The 22,101-nt window shown below is 35.0% G+C and overlaps 1 pseudogene across 1 annotated transcript; it reads right to left on the minus strand.

The window, feature by feature from the left end:
* Positions 1 to 1,143: 1,143 nt before the first annotated feature.
* On the minus strand, positions 1,144 to 9,022 carry LOC143584582 (transcription factor bHLH110-like; annotated as a pseudogene). The gene is made up of 7 exons (XR_013144385.1): positions 8,447 to 9,022; positions 7,381 to 8,098; positions 6,258 to 6,397; positions 4,934 to 4,999; positions 3,350 to 3,415; positions 2,208 to 2,267; positions 1,144 to 1,634 (listed from the first exon to the last, which is right to left on the minus strand). The product of XR_013144385.1 is annotated as a transcription factor bHLH110-like (transcript).
* Between the last annotated feature and the right edge of the window lie 13,079 nt (positions 9,023 to 22,101).

Raw genomic sequence — 22,101 nt, forward strand, 5'->3', positions numbered from 1 at the left:
TAGAAATTATAAATATTAGTGGTTATTTACTCTAATATAGTTGCCGAAAATACGCTTACTTTGAGATATTTTTGTGCTGAAAAAATTTATAAATTCTTATACATCAAAGGGCCCAGCAGTGTAGCGAATCACCATCAGTAACGACTTTTAAAGCTATGGTAGAAACAAGACTTTTTAATAAAGTTATGGTAGAAAAGTTATGGAGTAAGTCCTATGGTGAGTTTATGAAATATTGGTCTCCAGTCCTATGGTGAGTTTATGAAATGTTGGTCTCCCCCCCACCCCCGCACACCCACCCCACCCCACCCCATCTACCTATATTGTTTGTTTGATGGAATTAAAAATTGGTAATACGAATGCATGCATCTCTATTCGTTTGGTAAAAGATGTATGTATTATATATTACATGTATATATTTATTTTTCTCCACCTAAAAGTTTAACCCACACATATATTTTCAACGAGTCGTGACTAAAAGCAAGAATTGATATGATCATGCTTTTTCTGAAGTTGTCATTAGTAATGGCAACTTGGCAGAAATTGTCAGTTCCAACGGCATCGTGTCAGAAGTTTCCTTGTTAACGACAAGTAGTCATAAGTTTCCATTGTTAATGGCAACTTTACATAAATTTCCAATACTAATGGAAATTTGATAAAAACATTGCAGAAGTTGTCGTTTCTAACAACTTATACATCCATTTGAGACTTACATTCCCTAACCAACCCTATAGGGTTCCTTCAAGTTTTCGTTACTAACAGAGATTGCATTATTTTATAAAACTTTTCAAACCCATGTTTAGTTGTGAAAAAGATTTATTAAACAACATCACTTATGGGGGAAAAATAAAGGTCTCGTTACATATAACATCCCTCCACACAACTACTTTTACTTGTGGGTTTGGTTTTCACATCATACTAAAATCATTCTTGTTCAACATTTTAAAGATTTTAATCCATTAAGTTACACATGTTAGCGATAATTTAATTTAGCAAGTAAAGCCAATATTTAAAACCACTATAGACCAAACTACAATAATTGGATTTGTTCTTTTGTTGGTTGCATTCGGTATGCTCTTGTTGTTCTAGAGTACTACCTACTGAATCTTTATATGTGAAATAGATTTTCTTGTAAGTTCTTATGCCACCATCAATCATATATCCCAATGACATAGTTAATGACACAAAGATGGATGAATGATGACCCTTCTAGTTCAAGGTCAAGTTAAAACACAATAACAAAAGTAGCATGCTCAATTACTAACCAATGGATCAAACATGGTCCATCCTTATAATATGTTCTCTTTAATGATGACCAGATTTGCTCCATTTCGACATAAAAAACAATAATCAACTCTTAAACTTCTTAATGCATCCAATTAACTATGTCTCATAAGATCTAGCCACAATCATGCTTCATTGTGCCCTAGCTAGTGGACTTCATATTGTTACAATATGCCTCAAATCACTTGACATTCTAGCATACGTGAGTGACACTGCCATTCAGTTGATTAAGGGGCTGGCCAAACGCCTCCACCGCCATCCGTAACATATGACAAGCATGACAATGGTATAAGGCACAACCCTCGACTTCTAAGATCTCGTTTTGCGTCTTCGTTTCCACCTTCTACTGAAGCCTGAATGCGAATACATTTTTAAATTTTCTTAGTGTTGAACATAGAATTTGGAACATGGATTTTGCACTAATTATTTATCATTGTCTATTCTTTAACATTTGGGAAACATTGATAGAAACTGCATTGTATTAGCTATTTTATGTGTATATGTAACAATCAATCACATGCTAAAACTCATAATAATATATTGCCAGCTAAATCATTTATGTCAACTTTACGAAATGATCTAATATGAACTCTTGACCTCCTATTCTTTACCCTAATCACCTTACCATCCTACCAATTACCAAAATACGAATGTTATTGATGTTATTATGAACGCATAACTAAGTATGACTAATTACTACCTACCTTCTTAATCAGTATAAAAGAAAAAAGTATGTATAAATATGATATATTTTTTTGGTTACGTTGCCAAATTTTACTTCTTGTAAATCTCTAGCTTGTATATATACTTATTTTAAACAGCTGATCTCAACATCAATGTACATAACCCTAGGTCAATTCTAAGGAATGATTACTCAGATAATCAACCTAGGTTTATCATGAAAGAAAACTTGGAATGTTTCTTACCGCTCGTATCGGGAGCATGTTATTCTTGTGTGTTGACTTCATGTATGGCACGCTTAACGTCTGCAAATTATCCATGATACTTAATTACTTCACAAATTCATGCTGATTAGTACGTAGCATAAGTGCATAACATAGTTAAATTCATACATGTATAACTAAGACACATAAATTGCCCATACACATGATCAGTAGCATCTACAGATGATTCTGTGAAACTGTTGCTGAATTAAGTTAGCGACAAGAATCCATCAGTAATGCTTCTTAGGAAATATGGTTGCGAGTAATTTGATTTGTGAGAGATTACCAATATTGTTACCAAGAAGAAAATTTATTAACAATAACCGATTAGTCTTTCAAAATCACACTTAAATCTCTTTTATCGATCGACTGATTGACTACAGTTTTTTACCGATTGATTACCGATATACCTTTGAATTTTTACTGATATGGACTTTCCCCACTGTAATATCTTGGAGGTAAGTTTTTTTTTTCATTTAAAAAAATTAGATTTATTTTTATTCACGGAAAAAACAAATTGTAATTTTTAGAAATTAATATACATTTTGGAACTTTTATATATGAAGTATAAAACTATAATAATGAAAAATATTGACAGACATATATGATTTTTTTGGTAACAACGTACGAATAACTAAAAATAAACAAATTAAGTCTATAAATAATAAATAAATATAATTAACAATTAAAAAATCTATTAATCTATTGACCAATTAACGAGATAGGTAGGCATGTAGCTCAATGGTAGAGCACTCACTTTACAAGTGAGAGGTAGGGGGATCAAACCTCACTACCACCAACTTATATGGGAGATATGAGGGATGACCCTGGCTTGCCAGAGTTCGAGTCCTGATCTCACCCGGTTTTACCGGCTCCTCGCTGTCGTGCCGTTTGGTGGGCGTGGGGGTCGGGTTTTATCCGGTGAATCCCTCAACAGGTGGACCGTTAGGGGCTCCGTCCGTCCAGACTAGTGGCCAGCTCGGGCTACCTTTAGCCAATGGGGGCCGCGTATGGGGTACCCGGCGTTACTTAGTTGGCCGTTCAAAAAAATAAAGGTAGGCATGTAGCTAACATATAAAATATTAGTTGAGAGAACCAAGAAGAATGTTTTGAAGAAATGGTACCTCGACTTGGTTTTGTAAGAATTTGATATATCCTATAGCCTCCATTAGCACTGATGCTGTATCTGTCTGCAAATATTCCCCAACATGAACCCCTCAATAAATTATATCAATAAATGGTATGGGATAGAAAGCCACTTCTGAATTCTGATCAACTTAATAAATAAATTATTTAATTTTTTATTATATTGAAAACTAATTATTCTAACTGACTAATTTAAAGATTAAGATTCGAGCACTCAGATTCATAGGGCTGCTCCCCATGTTTCGAGAAACACTATATTAGCATTCTTAAATCTTAATGCGTACACATAATTCATACATATATATAAACGTATATAGTATTGGAAGATCATAAAAGGTTGAGAAAATCAGACGATTCCATTACGAGTTGTACTAAAATTTGAAGGTTTATAGATATGAATGCATCCACACGATAAAGATAAAATGTATTTAATCCTGTTTCTTTTTATATGTTTACAATTAATTTAGTTCTTGGTTTTCTAGATTTTTATTGTACTTTTCAAATAAACCAACATTAATATGTAAGTACTTAAATAAAAACGATTCTTAGCGTACAAAAGATATAAAGGATTTTGATGCTGAAATATGTTATGGTGCTGACATTTTGTATGATCGATGATGAATAGTCCATATATAATGGGAAAAAATATTAAATAATTAATCTCTTAATTGTAAGCACTAATCATGATGAGTATTTTTTAATGACTACATTATGATATGCGTTAACAACACAATTAGCTTAATTTAAACTTTTACGTTAATTAATCTTCCCTCATAATATATTAGTAACCTTTTTGCTACAGGGAGATAGAAGTGTAGGTAATATTGTCAAAAGTAATATATGAATCAATTATATACATTGATACAACGCATATATATCATTTTTTGCATTGTTAAAATTCATGCATAACTTTTAAATGCATGGTTGTGCATCAGTTTTAATTAACTGTTTGTATTCAAAAAATAAAAACCCGCAAAAAAGTTTACCAACCAATAAACGTGTCGAACACCCGAACTCCCTTTCCTACTATTTCTACTCAAAACATCGATCCTTAACTCATAATTCTTGTACAACAGGTCTCATTTAATAGATTTACTATAATTACTTTTTGTTTTTTTTCTTTATACACAAGTATAATCTTTAAATACGACTTAATTGAATTGTTTCATTTTAACTTGACATAACTCGGTGTTGGAAAAGAAAAAAAAATGGTTTGCATTTTAATTAATTAGGTTATGTTTACACAAAGATATATAGTTTCTTTTATCTATTTATATATCCATTTACAACTTAAGAGTTTATTAACCATTCCATAATTCCAATTTCCAAAATAACTAGCTTGTTAATATACCTAGAAAAGATGCAAATCAAGTTTGTCTTTGAGGGTGGTAGTATTTAAAAGAATAGAATTTAGGATAAAGTTATAAAAATATATATAAAAAAGGAAATTAACTTACTGTTGAAGTTTATAACTGTTACTTTTAATAAATAAATAAATAATTACTTTACTTCAGAAGAAAGTCACCAACTTTTAAGTGATGGGAGAAGACAGAAAACATTACCTTGCCAAAAGGTGCCACCAACTGCTGAAGTGCTGCAATTCTGTCTCCTAATTTCTCCTTTCTAACCTGCAGGTTCATTTTAAAACACGGTTCAAAATTACACTTGGAATATGTACATAGTACCCTCTCTAAATTATCTGATTCAAACTACTATGCGAAACTGTATCATACATTTCTTTCTTAAATGTATTATGTATATTATATATATATATATACACACACACAATATGATCACTGAAGAAAAGGTTTAGGTTAATGTATATTGTTAATGCATTATTTTGTGTCTTGTACCGTATTTGATAATAGATCAATGTATAGGGGTTCTTTTGTCATTATATTACCGTTATAACCCTAGCTATACGTCTAGTTTGTAGATGTATGGGGACTCATATGCTTGTATCATGCGTATGACACTCCTATTTATATGAGATAGGGTTATGCTTATGACATAACTTTTGGTCATATCCTCAATTGTGTATTGTTACTATGTAAAAATCTCTCTAGAATACGCACACTACACACACTATTGAATCTGAGCCTTATATGATCATCAATTGATGGCTAACATGATCTAATACACTTGATTAGTAATTCCGCAACTATCGAGAACCTAATATCATAGACTAGATCGATTTAAAGGATTCTAGCTCATATATCAACTAGATGTAAAACAATTTTTTAATAGTGTTTGAAACTCCTCAGTACCCAAGTGAGTCTTCTCATGAGACGAAATAACAATCGTTCATAATGATTTTGACGCTCCATTCCTGACTCACCTAGAAACACCACCGAGGATGAGTTTCTAGGCCTAAAAAATCCTCATGGAGTCACGTTTCGAACATGAGACCAAAACCTTAATCATCTACCCGTGCTATTTGAGCAGAATGGCCACTACCCAGCCAAATTGAATTGTTTTAATAACTTTTTGTACAGAAAGAAATTACTATATATTGCCAACTCTAGTTAGGGTTAGAGAATAGTCATTAATCTCCCATGAATGAGTATTTTTGGACCGGAAATTGTAGTGCACATAGATTGAATTTTCTATGTACAGAAATACTTTACTCAGAGCCGATCACTTTACTTTTAAGACCAATGTAAGGATGGGTTTTTGCTTCTAGCACAAAAAAAATGTTCGGTTTACTTGAAAGTTTCTGTAGATAATATTCGTGAGCTAGTTTAGAATTACGATAGCCCAAATGACAATATTCAAAATAGTTTTTCGATGAAATTAGTAAATTAATCTTAAACTATATGTGCTACTAATTCCATCAAAATCGGTCGCAAATGCCTAGGTCTCGCAATTACTGATATAATTAATCACCTTAAAAGGTGTGCAAGAAGAACGGGGCTCCAGTTTGGATTCCTTTTGTACCATGGCTTTGTGTCCATGGCTGGTCTTTTTGCTTCTGTACAACTTGTTCTATTGTTGAATGATGAAGATGATGATGACGACGATGATAGCTGAAATAAGATGAAAGAAATGTATAAAGTTTGATTAGTTTGAACAGTGACTCATCACACATCTTGTCACTAAAGACTGCATTTTGGCCTGAATTAAAGTGAAGAAATGAAATGAATATAATGTATAAAGCTGATGGTAACATTTAACCGGGAAAGAAAAAACAAAGGTAACTTTTACTTCTTTAGGATAAATTTCTTTGCGAAAAAGGTGGGAAATGTAACATAAAAGGATGAAAAAACAAAGTCTAGATGTCTTCCATTTCCAAGAAAAGACATTCATGTCACTAATTATTTTAAAATTCTTGTCAACTAATTAACGTAAAATTGTCCATTTGTTGTCTAATTTACTCACAAATATCATTATATTTCTAGTGTTTTTGGAAGAAAAACACTATTAATTTAACCTAAAGTATATTATTAATTTGCAAAAGGAAATAAGTTAATGAAGTGAAAAAAAAATTACTTTTTCATTAAAAGATTAATTGCTTGAAATGAAAAATAAATAAATATAAGACAATGAAGAGGCAAAATTATAAATAAAGAAAATAGATCTACTCATAACTGAGTAACCTAAAATAAAATAAAGATAATACAAGAAATATAGCCATCAAGCATGCATGTAGAATCGTGATTTTGAATCTTGTACATAAGTTGAACCTTTAAGGGTGGTGTTTTATTATTAATTAAGCACGTAATTCCGCTTTAAAAAAGGTTTCAAATTGAAAAAAATATATATATGTATACTGGTATCTACCGTAATCTCTTGAAGACCATCTGACCAACACATGATGCGATCAGGTTGATCGCATTGGTTAGCAGTCTTGGCGGGGTGTATTGAGTTTACCGGTAACCGGTTAAAGAAATTAATAATTGTGGTTTTGAGATTATGGGCTATAGTCCTTGGATCCTTTCTCCTTTACTTTCTATATAAAAAAAGGATAGATAATGAATGAGACAAATAAAATAAAGAGAAAGAAACTCACTTTACCATGGCAAATCACTGGTGTGTGATTTGGTTGATGCATCTGATCAAGGCCATATGATAAACAAGTGTCTTTGAAAAAGCTTCCAAGTTGATGATGAGGAATGCTAAATGAAGAAGGATGGCTAAAATTCCCATTAAATCTTGGTGAAGCAAACAGATCTAAAGCTGGCAAGTTCATATCAAACGAGTTTGAACAAATTGCTCCTGATGGAGATTGATTCAAATTTGAAATGTTTATCGTTGGAAATATCTGGCTAAACGTCCCTCTAGATCGCGTTCGACTAGAACGATTGTGGTAGCTATTGTTTGAAGTATCATTTGGGAATTGATCTACAAGCTGACCATTTTTTATTTGACAACCGTTAGAGAATGTTCTAAGCAACAGTTCTTGATTGTTATTGTATCCAGGAGAAGGGTTTAAGTGCAGATCTTCGATACTAGAAGTCGGGCTACTATTTATCATGTCTGAAAACTTTGGATATGATTCTGAGCTTGAGAATTCGTCTTTCATTCTCGCAAGACGTTGCAATTCGCGTGTCATGAAGTTTTCAGTAGGGTTGCTTGGTACATTATTGTTGTTGTCGTTATCGTTGTACGTATTCTGGGATAATTCCAACATAGTGCTAGTGTTGTGACAAGGTACAAAACCAATATTATTGTCTACATGCTGCTTCAGATCTGTTGGGTTTGCATCATTGTTGTTTGTACCCTTGTACCTGAAAAAATTAGAGAATTAAATAAGAAAAAAGGAGAACACACATAAACATACTAGACATAGTTAATATACACTTCAATTGTTGCAAGTAAAAGTGGAATCAGATCAAAACCCTAATCAGGGAATTGCTGAATTACAACTAGAATATATCATGAATTAGTAGATAAAGAGAAAAAGATAGTAACTTTGATACGTGTGAGCTAGTGATTCTTGGAACATAATTATGAATCCTTTGAGCAAAAGTATTAAGATAAGTCCAGAGTTTACACCATGACTAAAAAATGTAAACCTAAGTTTCCAAATATAGAAACCAAGGGAGAGAGAGAGAGAGAGAGAGAGAGAGACTTACAAGATGGGATTTTGGGACCAAGAAAGTCCATAGCAAGAAGAGTCCAGTACTGGCTGATGATTATCTTGATGTTGTTGATGAAACTTTGAGGACTCCATATATAGTTTATTTGAATGAGGTAATAATATATTGCTGGGAAGCACCTTTTCTTAACACTAACATAAAAGAAAATTAAAGAACAAAGGGAAAAGGAGGATGGGATCTTGAAAATCCCAAGAAAAACAATTAAACTTTGTGATGATAAACAAAGATGGTGGAGAGAGGAGGAGCAATTTACTAAAGGATCTCTACACACCCCAGTTCAAATTCAAAGATTGAGGCAGCACCATAATAGAATACTATACAGCACATACCTCTGTGTGTGTGTGATATTTAGTTATGCTTTTTCATAGTATCTGCTGCACTCTTCACTCTTTTAAAGTCTCTTCTTAAAGCAACCCTTGAAAAAAGGAAAGCAAGAAAAAAGAAATATACCCTTCAGCTTCAGAGACACCTCTCTTTTCACTACAACTTTTTTGCACCATCACCAACATATATTATAAATAAATACAGAATAAACATATAATAATATATAATGCCATTGAGTATGATGGGTAGGGTAGGGATGGGGGTACATGGGGGGTAGCTAAGCTGCAATTACAGGGAGATGATTATGGTTGTTCTTACAACATAATTATGAATCTGTTCTTTTGCCTTTGATCCCAAGGCTTTGAAAAAAGGTCTGAACCCCAGCCAAAATCATGATTGTTAAACCCAGGCTCAACACACCCACATGTTTGTAGGCCTTTATTTTATATATGTGAAGTATATATGGATAGTGATCTGCCCCCACTAAACCAAGGGTAATTTTAGGGTAACTCTCTTGCAGCCGTTTAAATTAATCGTATGATATAAAACGGTGGGAAAGCAATATCTCTAGTTTTTCTAAGATTTCACAGCGTTTCTAGGAGGATTTTGAATCCACAAGTGTTTCGAGACGGTTCACTATTCACTTGATGATTCAAAATCTTTCTGGAAACACATATATATGAAATCTTTAAAGTGCTTGTCGTTTGTCTTAACTTCTTTTGGGATAATAGAAACCTTCTCATATATGTCGACCTTTTATGGACTATATTTAAAAGGATTGAAATTAGCCTTCGATTAGATCATCTAATGGTTATAAATTAGTTGATTGAACAATACTCAAATGAATAATTTGGTAGGGTATCGAATTCATATAGTATAGTAGCCTAAAGATAGGCGTTTACTCACAAGCTTCAATATCATGACTATTCTGTTGTGGTCCTTCCTTTCTTCCATCAACATTTAAGTCATTTTTTAATCTTTGTTAAGACTTTTAAAGTGTGATAAAAAAATACACAAGTTCTACTTTCGATATTAAATGAGCTATGAATGCAAGACAAACATGAATAATTTTCTGATGTGGGCCCAAGTATCGAAGACCCTGGCTATTATGTTTCTGGAAGTCCAAGATCGCGCAACAAAGGGTGACCCATGAAAACGGCCATAACTTGGCCCACGAAGCTCCGTTTCAGGCTCATTACCAGTCGAATCGAAGCTTTAGACGAGGAGCACATTGTGGCAAACCGCCTGCCCCTATCTGAAGCCCAAAACGACTCCTAAATAAAGTTATGGGCCTTTTATTATTTTTTCAGCACTTTTTATGTTTTTATTTTTGGGTTTGTGTTTGTGTTTGGCCCATGGCCCGTTTTAGGCCCATTTCGTATTAGAACTCTTATTTATATGTTGGTGATGTAAGATGAACAATCAGACTTGAATATTAATAAATTTCGTTTTTCTCTTCATTTTCCCTAGACCTTTGGGTGGGATTTGGGAGTTTTTAAGTTCATTAAGGGTATTCACTGAATCAACGTGATTCGATCTTCGTTTTGTTTATACCGCTGCATCATGTTCTAGGACCTAATTTTAGTTTGACATCAATGTAGCATGTTTAATGGTTATAAGACTATATCCACATCATATATTATAGGTTCTAAAAACGGATCAAACAACAAAGTTTTTAAATCAATCTCACCTACTAGCTAGCGGAAATCACTAGTAAGCAACCGAGATCTCGGATCTTGTGAGTGTTTGATTAATAACACCTCTTCTATAGCCATTTTCCAAAAGATGTTATGCTAAGGTAGTATACTAAGCACGAGGTGATTGATGGAGGCCATAAAGAGCTTTATCAAGACGGTAAACACAGTTTAGACGTTCATGATCTTTAAAACTTGGCGGTTGCTTGACGTAAATTTCTTCTTTTACTTTTACATACAAGAAAGCAGTCTTCACATCTATCTGATACACTTTGAAGTTCATGTATAAAGCTTAGGCCAAGAACATACGAATTGCCTCAAGCCTAGCAACAAGAGCATAAACCTCATCGTAATCAAGACATTCACGCTGAGATAATCCTTGAACTACCAGTTGTGCTTTATTTCTTATGATTACCCATTTATCATCTTTCTTATCTCTGAATACCCATCTTGTACCAATCGGTTTCTTGTTCCCTGGCTTTTTAACCAGCTTCCACACGTTGAGCTTCTTAAATTGCAACGGCTCCCCTTGCATAGCTTTAACCTAGGAGTTCTCCTTGAGAGCTACCTTGTAGTCCTTAGGTTCGACCTGTGAAATAAAACATGCAAAAAGACATCTGTTAATGTTACCAGATTTGCTCCCTGATTAGATGATGACTGAGGGAGAGCCATCAATGTTTTCTGTCGGGTTTGACCTATGAATGGCCAACTGAGGAATGTCTTCCACTTGAAGATCAACTGTCAAACTTTCTATGGGATGGAATATTCTTGGAGCATTAATCAGAACATCAGCGGTCGGCTGAACAATGTCAGGTTGATCAACCACATGCTCTTGAGAAATAGGGGCATCCTAGATATTTTCAACGAATGGAACAACACCAACAACAGTTTGTTCAGCAGCATGAACATGTATATTATCATTTGAAAAAGGGAGGTGTGGGAATAGATTCACCACACTAGGTACTGCTTGAACATTTGTGGCGGGTTCAGTCTAAATGTGTTCCACATTTTCAGGTGACAAGAATGAGCCATTTGAATATGAATCAGAAGCATCTTCAACGATTACCATGTCGGTTGTATCAACAAGTTGAGGAGCATGATTGACGACATCTGTAGAGGATCCGTTGGAGGCACATTTTTGTTGGAAGGGCCAACAGACAGATTTACATCATTCAAGCTGTTGGATATCCCTTGAATCAACACTGGATCTGGTACATAAGCTGGAACATGAGCACTTTCTAATGGTCAAAGTCAAACAACTAGTTGGACACCATGCGTGCTTCAGTGGGGTTAAGCTCTTGCCAGTAAACATTAAAGGATTCCACAATCACTTTTGTTTTCTTGTTGTAGACACGATAAGTGGTTTTGTTGGCTACATACCCAACGAATTAACACTCATCAGCCTTCTCAGCAAATTTTGGATCTGGGTAAGCACATGTAATAAGTAGAGTGCATGGGCATCCAAAGGTTTTAAAGTAGTTAACTTGCGGCTTGGTTTTATAATAGATTTCAAAAGGAGTCTTCTTTAAGCACTTATTGATTGTCACACGGTTTTGTATGAAGCACGCAACATTGATTGCTTCACCCCAAAAAAATTTGGAAGCTTTGAGTCTAACAACATCGTTCTTGCAGCTTCGATCTGTGTTCTGTTGCGACGTCCAGCAACCCTAATCTGTTGTGGAGTGTACGGGGCACTGAACTGGCGGTTTATTCCCTTTGAATGGCAGAAGTCATAAACAGTTCTGTTACAAAAGTCAGTTTCGTTGTCTCTTCTAATACACTTCAATTTCTGATAGTCTGATTCTCCACAAGAGTTATGAACTTGATTAAAAAATTAGCGGTTTCATCCTTGTGCCCTTATAGGAAAGTCCAACTGAAACATAAGAAATAATCAGTAACAACAACACAATTGGCTTTTCGGCGTATTGCCAATGGATGAATAGGATCAAATAAATCCATATGTAATAGTTGAAAAATGATATCTATGGAATTGACAGTCTTGAGCCTGTGAAGGAGCTTGTGCTGCTTGCATTTAGAGGATGAAAGACATATTTCAATGCAACCGAAAGTTTTAATAGGCAAGCCCCTCACATGCTCTCTTTTTACAAGTTTGTTAAAATTTTTGAACACATGGCCAAGACGTGTAACATCCCAAATTTTGTTTAATATTTTAAGGAAATTGGGTTTAATTAAATTTTGGAAGATAAATGTAATTATCTAAAGTAGGAGGGGAATAAGTGTCATTAGATGAAAAGCTAAACATCAAACCCTACCCTCTTCTTATAAATATAGCCAAAATCTCATTCATAACCATCCTTGCCTCCACACCTCAAGAAAACACACACTTCCCCAATTCCCGTTTTTGAGAAAAAAAAACCACAAACACACGACGATTCACATAAATCTAACCGTCGGATCGGTCTCAAATTATAACTGAGGGTTCGTGGCATATAGATTAATATTTCCATTAGTAATATCTTCGATCAGAGTTTGGGAAGTTCGGTTTTTATCAGCAAAATCGTAACGGATAAAAATGGAATTTTCCGGCCATTGTTCAGCTTTTCCGGCGACTGTAGCGGCTTTTTCTGGCAAAGGGGGTTTGTAGATTGGTGCGAGACGGTTCTGTGGCAACTTGAATCACTCAATTCTGAGTTCGTTTGATATGTTTTTGGTCTATTCGAGTGATTTCGAACATAAACCTCAAAGGTACGTTTTTGTTATAAAGGTTTACTTTTCGTGTACGGATTTGCATGAAAATTGATGGGATGATAGAACCGTCCATGGTTATTGATAAAGTAATGAACTTGATAGTAAACGAGTTAGTTAGTTCGTTTCGGGTAAAACGAGTAGTGTTCAGTTCTTGAAAAGAATTGGTAAACGAAGTCGGTTTTGCATGAAACTTGGTAGAAATCATTTATCTCAGCTGACCCAACATTTTAGAACCCAACACCTCAGCCCCGAGATGCCGAATGAGCCGTTTGAATCTAGATCTAGCTTTAATCGGGTGTTTAATCAACCAAAAACGAGCTTAAGAGCAACCTTAGCTTGGATATGGACACCCCGAAGCTACCTGGGTCATAAATAATCAAACTCTGGCCAACCATGGTTGTTAACAGCGGCTGACGACGCGGGACTCGAAGAAATACCTTAAAAACGCAAAATAGAAAGCTGGTATGCATGTATAGGGCGTATAAGTATGTACGCCGTATATGTATAGACCGTATAAGTAAGTTTAGGTCGTATGTGTATGATCAGCGTATTATTATATGTAACGTGTATGTATGATCAGCGTATATGTATATGAAACTGGTATGTATATGTAGCGTGTATGTATATGTAGCGTATATGTATATGTAATGTATACGTATATGCAACGTATATGTATATGTAACGTATATGTATTTATAACGTATATGTATGTATGTCGTATATGTACGCATGACTTACCCGCTGGAATGACTTATACGTGGAAATAACTTACACGCCCAGGCTTATAAGGACCTGAGTGATTTTCCAAATAAAAGAAAAATAAGCAGCGTATACGTATGTAAACGATAGATATGGACTTATATGATATTAATTAATAAGTAATGGTAACGTTTAAAACGGGAAATGACTTAGAAATAGATATAATTAGGAGTAGTTAAGTGATGTTTGTTAATTGATACACAGTTAGCCGTACACAGCTCAAGAAGGGCATTACCGTAAATTCATAAAGGAATCGATTATAGGTGAGTCTCTAGCCCCATTTTCTTGTTATGTTTTCGGGGAATTGTGCATACTCGAGGTAATTAGTTAATACACTTACCTTAAGTGGTAAGTGTATGTTATGTGAATGTTTTATAAAGTATATATGAATGATATAGAAGGGTATGCATGGAATTGTATGAATGATAGTGTGAAGAAATATATGTATAAAGGTATGAGTAAATGGAAATGAGGGACCAGACCCTTATAATATCTGAGAGAATAGGGACCAGACCCTTATAATATCTGAGATGATAGAGACCAGACCCTTATAATATTTGATAGGTTATAGGGCGTAAGGCTTTTTAAAACGTATAATTATGTATGTAAGTAAGATAAAATATGAAAGTATGAAAGAATGAAAGTAAGAAGGTAAGAATGAAGATATATGCTTATGTATGTATAAAAGAAGGTAAAGCCTGAATGTATGAAGTATGTGAATGTAATGTATGTTGCTTGATTAACTAGAACTCACTCAGCGTAGCTGACTTTTAGTACGCATGGAGGTAAATAGATTAAAGGAGTTGGCTTGAGGAAGACAATGGCATGATCTAAAGCGGCTGGCATTTGAAGAAGAATTGTCGTGATGTTTTTAATAAGATGTTTTATGTTATGTTTAATGACAAGATTTGAATATTTTGTATTAAATGGTTGAAGTTTTATATTCCTCGATAAGTTTTCATTAAATCTGATATTTAGAACTGTGTTTATAAGTAAATCTAACGTCAAAGTAGGGCATCGGGAACAGGGCCTTACAAGACGTCTATGCCACAATGATGAATCGTTCTCTGAGGCCTTAGAGATTAAACATGAAGTAGTTAGCCGAGAGTATCAACTTTTCATGTCCAATATGTAAGCATCGGTATGCTTCAGAGTGCGTATCAAGATCCACTATTCTGGGACTTAGAAACCTGGTTTTAGAATTAAGCATTCATTTTTTTTTTTTTTAATAAAGTGGAGAACTTTCTATAACAGATTTGGGACACGCTGAGCAGATTGTGGTTGAGTTGTTCCACCAGTTTGACATAATCAAATGTTAAGATGTCGTTGGAAACTTTTTCCTTTTTTTTGGTATGTTCCCTTCCATGTCACCAGCAAATGAAGATCCAATATGCAAGCATCGGTATGCCTCAGTCCATTATTCTGGGACTTAGAAACCTGGTTTTAGAATTAAGCATTCATTTTTTTTTTGAATAAAGTGGAGTACTTTCTATCACAGATTTGGGACACGCTGAGCAGATTGTGGTTGAGTTGTTCCACCAGATTGACATAATCAAATGTTAAGATGTCGTTGGAAACTTTTTCCTTTTTTTGTATGTTCCCTTCCATGTCACCAGGAAATGAAGATCCAATATGCAAGCATCGGTATGCCTCAGAGTGCGTATCAAGATCTATTATTCTGGGACTTAGAAACCTGGTTTTAGAATTAAGCATTCATTTTTTTTTGAATAAAGTGGAGTACTTTCTATCACAGATTTGGGACACGCTGAGCAGATTGTGGTTGAGTTGTTCCACCAGATTGACATAATCAAATGTTAAGATGTTGTTGGAAACTTTCCCTTTCTTTGTTATGTTCCCTTCCATGTCACCAGCAAATGAAACTTGTCCACCATCAAACGTTTGAACATCAAACAACAGGGAATCATCTCCAATCATGTGTCGGATGCAGCCACTATCTAAGTACCAAATACTATTGATACGCTTTCTTTAATGACCCTACACACATTAGCAGTTAATTAGACATGGTTCCCGAGACTCAGTTTTCTCGGGAAGGTTAACAAGAAAATCACAATATTTTATTTTCTTTTCTTTGAAAATGAAATGTTGTGGTGAGTATGACTATGAAGAATAGTCCTTAGGAATCCATGAAGAATCATGTTCCATGTTTTTAGAAGATCTTCTGCACCGTCTCCTTTCATTTTTAAAACAAAATCCTCAAATCTTTGGATATTTGGATTCCTCTTGTTACTTTCTTTGGTGGGTTCTTGGATTTTTCAACCCCTGAACCCCTTTTTGATCTCTCCTTTTTGGTTAACCAAAACAATTTTCTTGCTTTCTTAAAGATTTTCCTACCATTATTCAACCAATTTCATGTTGCAGTCAACAAGGTATGTCAATTTAATCATTTAAGTCTTGTTCTAGGGTTAGATTAAGACCCACTTCACTTTCAATTTGGGTATAATCTGAACCTTAGATTCAAGTTCCACTAAATATGGGTTAGATTAGGAATAATTAACATGTCTAAGCATAGTTTACATGTTTTGAATAGATTAATTGGTTTGAAAAACTGAATGGAAACTAGTTTAAACATGATTTTGAGTCCAATTTGGTTAACTTTCAGTGCGGGTTCAACCCTAATGACCGACCCGTGTCCGAAACCATTTGATAAGTTTGATGAACCCGGTTGATACTCACGTTCGAGACTTTAAAACTCCGTATTTGTACAAAACACGGGTCGTGTTTCACCAAGAACGGTCGTGGTCAACAAGAAAGTCAACCAAAATGGAGATAATGAAAACAAGGTTGGAAGATCCCCTCTACTATGCGTGTAGGGCAACACTCAGGAAGGTAAATCAATATGAAAGGTATAAAGAAATAACTCATGGTTCGTGGCAGCGCTTAGGAAACCAAACAAAATCAATTAAGGAGCTGACCATTGAATTCCTAGCTTTATTCAAGCTCAAAGAGAACCCATTATACCCGGCAAATCACTTTGAAGAAGACATGGTAATTTTTAGACTAGAAGGTCGGTGGATCAGGACCTCGTCCACAGAGTTAGATGTAAATTTAGGAATTTACATGCATTCTAAGACACTAATGCAATGTGGCTTACCTCAAGCTACACATTTGAGGGTGAAGAGGGAATATATAGGAGAAAGACAGCTGAGAGGGCGGATGCAAGGAGATTGTTGACAGGTAACTCGGAGGCAGTGTATAACCCGAGTGTTTCCAAGAGTACTGAGTTGAGAGACTCACTGTTCAGGTACAACCATTGTATCCTTAACCACACCATGACACCCTGGGTGAGAGTACAGGAGTCGTCAGCCTTAGGGATCTGTGGGCCCTCTATTGCATGAAAACAGGGGTGATTGTAATATTGTTTACATGCTGTGAAAAATGTGGGAAAATGTGCCAAGGTCATAGAAACAAAGATGTTTGGGGGAGGTTGGATTGTCAAGCTTCACGAGGCATACGATTTAGATCCTCATGGTAACGAGGGACTAGAGGCAATACCCTTGGACCTCTAGATATGCATGACTATGGAGATGGTGATACGAGTCCCGGGAACAAGGTGCTTTCAGTTTGTGGATACCCGTTGTAGGATTTGGGATCCAGAGGCTCCCGCTGATGAGGAGAATGAGATGCCATTAAGCCAGGTACGTTTTACACACCGTCGCCCCGACACTCCACATACCGACTATGGTGCCAACTCATCATTGCCCGATCTGTACTCCTTTGCGGGTGTGCACCATCTCATGACCACCCGATTTGACCATTTTGACAGGGAAATATTTTTATAATTGTTAAGACCGGTATTAACTTAATCGATGGAACGCTTGGGTGTTACCATCTCTTGAGTTCCGCTGTCATAACAAACTTAATCGATGGAACGCTTTATCGATTTTGTTTTAAATATATGTTTTTTTAAATAATTATATTTAAGGCTTTAGTGTCAGTAGTGTAACGAACCTAATTGATATTGATCAGATTTAAGTCACTTTATTTATAATTGTTAAGACCGGTATTAACTCGTTTTTGTTCGGCATTCTTTATTTTTGTCCTTGTTTGATATTTATTAGGTAGCAACCCGACTTTATTTGAATATCAAACTTTCAATCATATTTGATATTTTAAGACTTGTGGTTGGTCAAGTTGTAATAACTGATTATTTTTGTAATGCTTCTTATTTCATGTTGAACTTATTTAGAATGATTCTTATGTTTTCGATTTGATAATGGTTGATAAAAAAACGAAGTAAAAAGAAAGTTTATAACCAATTTGTAAAAAATAAAATGGTTGATTGATAAAAAAATATAAAAAAGTAGATTTTAATTTGATTGGATATAAATATCTAAAAAGTATGATTGAAAAATAAATAATAGTTCACTCTAAAATGTTTGGTTAAAAGTAAAAAGGCGAATATCAAAAGAAACAAAAAAACACTAGTTTGAAAAATACTTTTTAAGAAACACTAAAATGATAAACAATTTTCTCATCAAGGATGGTTTGAGAAAAAAAAAATCTTTTATTATTGGATAACAAAAAAATCAGATCGCTCAATTATGGATGCATTAATTTAAAACCTCAATGATGGTGAATGTGCGTGTAATATTAGGTTCGGGGTCATGATGGGCAACCTTAACCTTTTGCTTTCTCAATATTTTATTCTTTTTTAAAGTTCAAACTCTATTAATTAATAATTAAGTTTACAAAAGTTATCCGGCCGCTAAGGTTAAAGGTAATGGGGTTTGGTTGAGCCCCAAGTAATCTAATTAAAACCTGGCACGTAGACGATGACATGGCCCTGGATCAAGCCCCTCAACCAAGCCCCAGATAGTGTAGTGGTCAAGGTGATCCGTGGCTTTATTGATTTTTTTTTGTTATACATACAATTATAAATTAAAATACTTAATTAAAACATAAATAAAAAGGAAAATAAAAAGAAAAATATAAAGGAAAATAAAAAATGCATATAAATAGCGTTTTTATTTTTGTGTCGTTAACTCCTTCCGAATACGATCTTTCTCTTCCTCCATTAGCGCTTGGTCGGATGGCGGTAGGTGGCTAAAGTCTTTGGCTAGAAAAGCCAACTCTTGAAACGGTTTCTTTTATGTCGAGCTTCACTAATCAAGAAGAGGCCACTTGACAATTCGTTAATTTCTTTTTTATAGTTGTCATCAACAACCATTTTTTCCCCCACGATCCCTACCCGGAGGGCGGCTACAACTTTGGTCTTTCAAATAACCTTCGGACAAGTTTAGGTCGAAGTCAATTTGATTCTCCGACCCGCTCGAAGAGACGTATGTGCCGGACGCACTAGTTTTTGTACATTTTGCCCCATTGGTCACGTCCTCCGCACATAGTTCAATCAATTTCTAGCACTTTCTTAATACCTCCCACAAGTAGCCCTCGTCAAACATACATCCTCAACACCTCTTGTTTCCATTCATCACAAGTGAATTGGTATACCGCGAGATCATCGGACCCACTCGGCCGTATTCGGTTAGCATTGCGGTTATGTATGTTGGTAAACAATCCTAAATATTTACGAGTATCGGTCCACCAACCCGATATCATATTATCAGTATGAGCCCTACTCCCCACTTGATCATAAAAATATTCCCGAACCTTGGCCCAAAAAACTCGAGCTCTTTGAAAGTCGGCTACAAAATAAATAACAAAAAATGTAATAAGTACACACAAAACTTAAAAGATATATTAAACAATAAAATTCACGAAATAATTTACCCGCGTTCCGATCTTGGAATATTTCAATCCAAGCTTTCGCCAACGCAAGTTTTTCTTCTTTAGACCATGGAGTAGACTTCCGCTTCTCCGGTGCCGAAGGACCATCCGCTTCTCCGGTTTTCTTCCCCTTCTTTTTGTGGGATCGTTTTGCCGGCTTCTCCGATGCCGGCTTCTGTTGTGTTTCCGGGACCGAATAATCAGATTGTGACATATCCATGAATGCTTAAAACGATTCGTCGTCCATGTAGTTCAATCACTCGGGAAATTGAGTGCCGTTGATGTTGATATTACCGTAACCCAAGTCCGACATGGTTTTTAATTTGAGCTACTTGAGAGATTCTTAAATTATTAGAGAGAAGTGTAGTGAGAATGGTGTGTTATTGTTATAAAATGAGATATTTATTTATAATGGGTTTGTAAAAAAAACATTTAATAGCCAACGGCTATTTTTTTTTAAACTCCAACTAGCCAACTGCTAGTTATCTCCTCGCGGTCCCGGCCACGGGGCTCGTCCGCGCCCCTGATCACTTGAAGGGTGTAGCGGTGTTCGCGAGCCACCTAAGCCGCCATCTAAACCACGCCGGCTCCTTCACCCCATACTACCCCTGGCCTGAGGGTGCTTTACCAAGATTTCCTAAGTTTTACGCACTATGCATTTTATGTATAACATCAACTATCCTAAAACTATTATTTTTCTTTATAATTATAGTAAGCATTTAAAATAAACCCATATTTTATTTGAAAAATAAACATTACACTAATTTAAACTAAAAAAACAAAATACGACATGTTAAAAAAATAACATGTTTTATATTTGATATGCTCTAGGTCACAAATAAAATGTGTGTTTTCAATAGCATTTGGGTGACAAATATAAACATGAGATGATCATTAATGGGCCGTATCCTAATGTTGATAGCCATCGACCCAGCTCACTAAAAGAGTGATAAGACATAAGATATCTCAATTCCTCACATGCGATCTATGGCATGAGAGTCTCTAAGAGAGAGAGAAGCACCCAATCTCACTTACAAGTAGAATAATAGAATAAGTCAAAAGTAGGTCTCAATCTTGGAGGAACTTCAAAATCTTTATTTCCGCTTTAGGTAACACGGTAGGCTTGAAACGAGGCCATACACGAAATTTCTTGCTTTATAAAACATTTTGGAGTGTTTATAAACATTTAACAATATATTATAGGTGTTACGTCTTTTATTATATTCTATCATGATGACATTCGATAAATGCATCATCGAAACAACTATGTGACCATTTCCATATACAATCCACGTTCTGACCCAATCTTCAACCATTCCTTGCTTTCTAAAGGAAACACGTTTAACATTAAGCTGTCTCTATAAGTTTAAATCCATTGTAGTAGAAATCTTGGATTTCGTCTCTAGTATCTAACTTGCATCTCTCGTGTATTCATCCTTCTTACACCTGCACAGCTGCACTTACCTTTGGTTATTATAACACCTATTAATAACAATATTATACGTACTTACATGCAAATCCCATATACGTATCGTTTAGAACCGACATTCTATCTTCTTCCATTTAAATACTTAGATCGACATGACATTTAGGAACCTATAACCATTTTATACATATTAGATGTAACACCCTAAGTTTAATTAGAGAACATAGTGTCAACCAAGGATCAATCATCTAGCCAAAAGATCATCCTCCAGTATCGGCCTGAGGATCTTTATGTTGGTCAGAAAATCATCATCTAGTTTCATTTAGTTATGTAGGTAGTCTTACTCTTGTTCCTCAAATGTGACAGTTATCTTGCTATTTATATTCTAAAGCATGGAATTTAGAATATGTGTGTGTGATCGGATTGAACTCACTAGGGTTAAATAAGGATGACTTGACTCATAATAATATGTTAAACAAAATATGGAATTTAACAGAGTTAGGTGTCATTTTAGTATATGTGGTTTGTTTAATTACGCAACTTTAGTACCGATTTTGAATTTATTTCATATGACTACTTCAATTTTCTAAAACTTGCCATCTTATTACTTCTTATAACCTCGTCTAACTTTGTACGTTAAATTAAGGGTAATTTGGTAACTTTGTTATTTTATTTATTTTCTCATTTTCTTTTAAAGGTCTCCCCCCTTTCAATTCCTTCAAAACCCTAAATACCCTTTTGATCTGGATTGGATCTTAAGCTACTAGTGAAGCTGTTGTGATGGAACCATCATCTACCAGTAACCACCGTAGGTCATCACCATCCTCGGTTGCCATATCTCTCTCTCCTCTCTCTCTCTCTCTCCACCAGACAACCACCTGATGCTCATTAACAACCCTAATCTAGTTTCAGAAACGAGATAAGGTTCCGAATCGGCAACTGTTCTGGTCGTTTTTTCTCTGAAAAACCTACAA

This window comes from Bidens hawaiensis, unplaced genomic scaffold (genome assembly GCF_021521415.1).
Source record: "Bidens hawaiensis isolate Kalapana, Puna unplaced genomic scaffold, B.hawaiensis_p1.1 tig00001521_1, whole genome shotgun sequence".
NCBI lineage: Eukaryota > Viridiplantae > Streptophyta > Magnoliopsida > Asterales > Asteraceae > Bidens > Bidens hawaiensis.